General features: G+C 39.1%; 2 non-coding genes across 2 annotated transcripts; both read right to left on the bottom strand.

Moving 5' to 3' along the window:
* Positions 1-4352: 4352 nt before the first annotated feature.
* On the bottom strand, positions 4353-4424 carry TRNAW-CCA. Its single transcript has one exon. It is a non-coding gene; the product is annotated as a tRNA-Trp (tRNA).
* A 627-nt stretch (positions 4425-5051) lies between these two features.
* On the bottom strand, positions 5052-5123 carry TRNAD-GUC. Its single transcript has one exon. It is a non-coding gene; the product is annotated as a tRNA-Asp (tRNA).
* Positions 5124-5596: the final 473 nt, after the last annotated feature.

Genomic DNA, 5596 nt, shown 5'->3' with positions numbered 1-5596 from the left:
TATTCACATCCCTTCCTCCAACCTGTCCCCATTTTCAGCTAGCTGATGATCTTGCCTCATAATTGAGAACATAAAAACCATCTGTGGGGAATGCCTCAACTTCAGACAGTCAAGTCTGCACACATTTTTTCTTGCATCTTTCTTGTTTAAATTGAAGTGGTGTCCTATCAGAGTGAATTCTACCCGTTGTACTCTGGGTCTCAGCCTTCTGTCCTCAAGGACTTGATGCTTTCAGTCATCTCCTGTGAAATTTCTGAATTTAAAAAAGAGACTCGATTTTTTGTGTTACATTCATCCAATGTAAAAAAAAATGTAAATTATCTTTTATGTCAAAACAGGTAGTAGGTTTAAAAAAAAATTTTTTTTTTTAATGTTACAGCTCTAATAACCCAAAGCTTTGGGAAACAATGGAAAGATATTTCTATGTGAACCCACAGACTTAAAATAATGCAATTACTTTGTCAGAAAACTCTTAACAATTTTTTTTTCTAAAACAATTGGAAACACTTCATTTCCCTTTCTGGAGTTCTTAATGTTATTAACATATAGGTGACTTTTTTATTTTTCATTATTCTGTTTTGTATAGGACTTGGTTGTGAATTTAAGGATGTCACCTGAAACAGAGCAGATGATGAAATACATGACGTTTATCTAAGAATATGAGAGAATGTTTACAACACAGCTGTAAATAAAATACAAAAAGAAAAAGAGACCCATATTAGAGTAAGATCTCAGTTTTATGAGGAACTGAGATGTGTATGGATATGTGTATATTTAAATGGACTAAATGAGTATAGACCAGAATGTTCATAGTAGTTTCTTCTAGGAGATGGGAACAGATGATTTTTCTTATGTTTTTCTCTATTTCTACAGTGAACACATATGATTTCATAATAACTACTTTTCTATTTTGTAATCATAACTACTTATGATTTATAAGCATAACTACTTTGAATTAGTATGAGAAATTGGAAAATCACTTGTCTTATCAGAATTCACAACCTGTTTTTTAGTTTTCATTTCCAAAGGCTCCATTTTATCCGTTCCTCCAAGTACATCAGTCCTAAGTAACTGATTAAAAATAATTCAAAAGTGAAAGCTATCTTATTAAATGGGTGAAACAAATGCTCAGAGCATTCTGTACTAGGGGATAAATCCATTTGTAAGAATACATGATAGACTGGAAAGTTGTTAGTGAAATAGAACAAAATCACAGAGCCATTAAGTGTCAGAATTTGAGAATTCAAATATCAATTTGTGTATTCCAGATCCTTTTTCCTTATATCATTCCTATATAATGATTGTAGAAGTTTAAATGACATGTTGGATTTTGGGTTATTTCACAGTGACATCAAGTCAGTAAAATGGGCCACTGTGAAAGAGTACACATGTTCAGCCTTGGGAAAGAAGCTAAAAACTGTAAAGTGACCATTTTAGAGTTATAGAACTATTACTAATGATATAAATATTAATGAAGGGGTTGCCAAAGAGTCAGACATGACTTAGCAACTAAACAACGATATATATTAACTTTACAACATCGAAGACACTTTTATGTATTTTACTAAAAAAATTTTTTTTTGTTTTTGACTGTGCTGGTTTTTGTTGTTGGGCTACTCTGTAGTTGCAGTGCACAGGCTTTTCATTGTGGTGGCTTCTTTGTTGCAGAGCACGGGTTCTAGGTTGTGTGGGCATCAGCATCTGTGGCACTTGGGCTCAGTAGGTGTGGTTTCCTGGCTCTAGGGCAAAAAGGCTCAATAGTTGTGGCCCCAGGCTTAGTTGCTTCTTGGCAGGTAGGATATTCCTGGATGAGGGATCAAACCTACATCTCCTGCATTGATGGGCAGGTTCTTTACCACTGAGCCACCAAGGAAGCCCTGTGTATTTTATCTTATGTGACTCTCTTAACAACTCTGTGAGGTAAGTGGGGCCTCCAGTCCAGCTTTGCTCTTTAGGCCCGTGATTCTTTTATTTTAGCTTGCATCAGAATCACCTGGAAGGCCTGGTTAAAACTCAGGTTGGTAGGCCCACCCACAGAGTTTTCTGAGTCTGTGAGTCTGGAGTGGGGCCTGAAATTTTACGTTTTTAACTTGTTTCCAGGATGCTGGTCCAGCAACAGCAGTTCTAGGCTATTTTTCACGTTCTTTGTAAAGCCACAGCTGACCTTGTCACATTTTTAAATAATGGCTCTTCATTGCTTGCAGAATAAAATCTAAATTAGTTAGAATGGCACAAAAGGTCCTGGGTGAGCTGACTCCTGTTTACCTTTACAGCTTTACTTCTCTCTTCCTCTCCAGCAATAATGAATAACTATTAATAGCAGTTCTCCAAAGAAGTTGTATTAGTTTGCTGGGACTGCCAAATAAAATGATTTACAAGGTAATACAAACTGCTCTGTCTGCCTCACAAGAGTATGATTTTGTACAAATGAGATACGTCCCAGCTAAGATTAAGTGTCTTGAAATGGCAACCCACTCCAGTATTCTTGCCTGGAGAATCCCATGGACGGGGTCGCAAAGAGTCGGACACGACTGAGCGACTTCACTATGCTGCATATGCAAAGTTGCCAGGGGCGAAAATGACCATTACTTCCATTATGGGCTGAATTGTGTTCCCTGATTTCATTCATATATTGAAGCCCTAATCTCTTGGTACTTCAAAATGTGGCTGTATTTCCAAGGTAAGGCCTTTTAAGAGGTGATTCAGTTAAATGAAGCCACGAATGGGCCCTAATTTGATCTGATTGGTGTCCTGAAAGAGGAAACTTGGACACATACAGAGATACTAGGGATGTATGCGTACGCAGGAAAGACCATGTGAAGACATAGCAAGAAAGTGGTCATCTGTGAGTGAAGGACAGGCTTCAGAAGAAACTAGCTGTACTGTCACTTTGATCTTGGACTTCCAGCCTTCAGAACTGTCAGAAAATAAATTTCTGTCGTTTAAAAGCTACCCAGTCTGCGGTATTTTGCTGTGGCAGCCCTAGGAAGCTAATACATATAAACCTCAGCTTTTATAGTTGGAAGATGTCAGATCCCAGGGTATTAAGTGACAGTGCTTGACTCATAGAAGGCATTCACATATATCCACTGGATGGAATGCCTTAAAGTCACATAGAAGCTTTCATTATTTTTCAAGATCTTCCTTTATGAAGACTTTCTGAACTACCTAATGTCCATATTTTAGCACCCTCACACCACTCTGTTTTTGCCACTCACGCTAATATATTATGGTGTTTGGTTACTTAAGGTATCTTTTTTTCTGCTGCTCAAAAAATCACTTTTACTGGGTGTAATCTTTTCCTCAATGTTCATTGCAGTATCAGTGGTCCATAAATATCTGTTGAAATGTATGATCTAATCTCAATCCAACCAAAAAAGAAAGCAAAGACTACACAAAAACATGATGTCCAATGCTAGAATAGGCTGAAATGTAAGAAATTAGTATTTGCCATATTCAAAATACTGAGCAAGAAGACTCAAGGGCTTGCGTGGAATATACCCAATAAAAAACCCCCCAAACTAATAATTTCTCATAGTCTTGCCATTTACTTTTTGTACAACAAATATTTGACACATGCCTCTAAGGCACTATTCAGTACCAAGAGTCCTGGAACTTACAAAGGTGAATGAGTAAGCTTTGCTTCCTGCTATGAGACTAATAGTTGAAAGTGGTACCTAATTTATTACTACTTGCATTAGTTGATGAAAAGATAAAAGATGCATTGGTATCACTTAGGGCCAACGGCTTCTAGGCAGTTTTTTCAATAGTTTGTTTCAACCTTTAATATAAGATAGTGAAGACTGGGATCTGGAGTCATTCACCAGGTTCAGGGTCTTGGGTTAGTCATTATGTAGTGTGCCACAGTTTCACCTGCAAGACTGTACAGCGTGCACATGTTGATGTAAACTATTACACAGAGTTAGAAATTGTACCTTGTTGGACTTGCTTTCCAAAGGGAAACAGGTCTAAAATTGTTTTTGGAAAAACAGCTCGTACGGTTTATGTATTATTGTACGTTCCCTGTTACGGACCACCATCAGCTAATATGCTCACTAATGCACAACAGTAACAACCACATCACTATGCATTATGAATGTTCAATGACAGAGAATTCACAAGGCTCAACAGTGAAAAAAAAAAGACCAAAACCACCACCTTTAAGGTGATCCTTGTCTTTTGGCAGACTAAGGTAATCTTTGTCTTCTTGCAGACTAAGGATTACTGGGATAACATTTGGACAAGGAAGATGTAATCCTGCAATGAAAGGTATTTCCAGAAAATGGCGGGAACACATCTAGCCTGAATACATCTAGTTCATAGAAACCAGAAGGCCTAAAAGTAAAAGGCCATGACCCCGACGTGATTCGAACACGCAGCCTTCTGATCTGGAGTCAGACGCGCTACCGTTGCGCCACGAGGTCCTGCTGGGCTGTAGTTCGCGCAGTTTCTTAGGACTCCGGTAAAATGGCGTCTCTTCCGGGAGCGCCTCGCCTTTCCTTCCATTCTTTCCTTGCTTCTCCATCGGAGACTGATTCCTTTAGCTGCAAGATTTTCCTCATAGCTAGCCCTCTACCTAGGGTAGGATGGGATTAACAGACGCGGGAGAATGGAGTTTCTCATTTAGTCGAGTCTCCGGGGTCAAAGGAAACTGGTCCTTCCCCTTTTTCTGTAAGCGGTTTCCGTTCCAACCCGCCTGGTTAAGGGCGGAGCCTCGGCCCTCTCTCCCTACCCTCTCCTGTTTCCGTAGGCCGAGTTCGTGACCTCCATTTGGAATTTGGCGGGGCGCTACTGCGCAGGCGTTTGCCACCCAGTGATAGCTTGTTGCTGGAAGCGAGCAGCGGGCGTTCTCCAAACATTTACTTAATCCTTCTGAAAACAGTATAAAGCGTTTACCTTCAGTGTTGGCTTTTACTTCACGGTGAGCTTAAAAGTTATCATTTTGAAAAGACGCACTTACAGAAAATAACAGCATGTTGTATTTGTTAGCTGTATCGGCCAGTTGAAATATGGGAAATATTTGTGATGGTTAGTAAAAAAGAAGTACCAACCTCCCCGTCGGGGAATTGAACCCCGGTCTCCCGCGTGACAGGCGGGGATACTAACCACTATACTAACGAGGAGCTGCTTCCAAAGTGACTCACAAGTGTTGCTTTAAAGTAATATTTCTCTCTCTTCTGCCACCACCTGCAAATGTGAAAACCCCCAACAGTCGCTCTATTGCTGCTCACATCTGTTCTAGGCGCCTTGGACTCTTTTATCAGTGAGAAGAGTAAATGATTTAGAATAAATGAAACAAAATGAGCCTCAAGTTTTAGTGATGGTGAATTGCTGAGCATAGTTTGCTGGAATTTTTCATGCTTTCCAGATGATTTAGGTTTCTGGTGGGAGGTTTTTGTTTTGATAATTTAGTTTTTTAGTCACCAAGAATACGTGAGTTGAAGCAGCGTTTGTTTGTTTTTTTTAATTTTAACTTTATTGGCGTATAGTTGATTTATAATGTTTTAGGAAGCAGAGCTTTACTTCCACAAATTTATATTTTCTTTTTTTAGTCGAAGTTCAAGAATATCATATGGTTGCCAGATGTCCTGGGCAG

The sequence above is a fragment of the Bison bison genome, unplaced genomic scaffold, assembly GCF_000754665.1.
Source record: "Bison bison bison isolate TAMUID 2011002044 unplaced genomic scaffold, Bison_UMD1.0 scf7180017864529, whole genome shotgun sequence".
Lineage (NCBI taxonomy): Eukaryota > Metazoa > Chordata > Mammalia > Artiodactyla > Bovidae > Bison > Bison bison.
The sequence above is the reverse complement of the archived record's forward strand: the minus strand, read 5'-3'. Positions and strand labels throughout refer to the sequence as shown.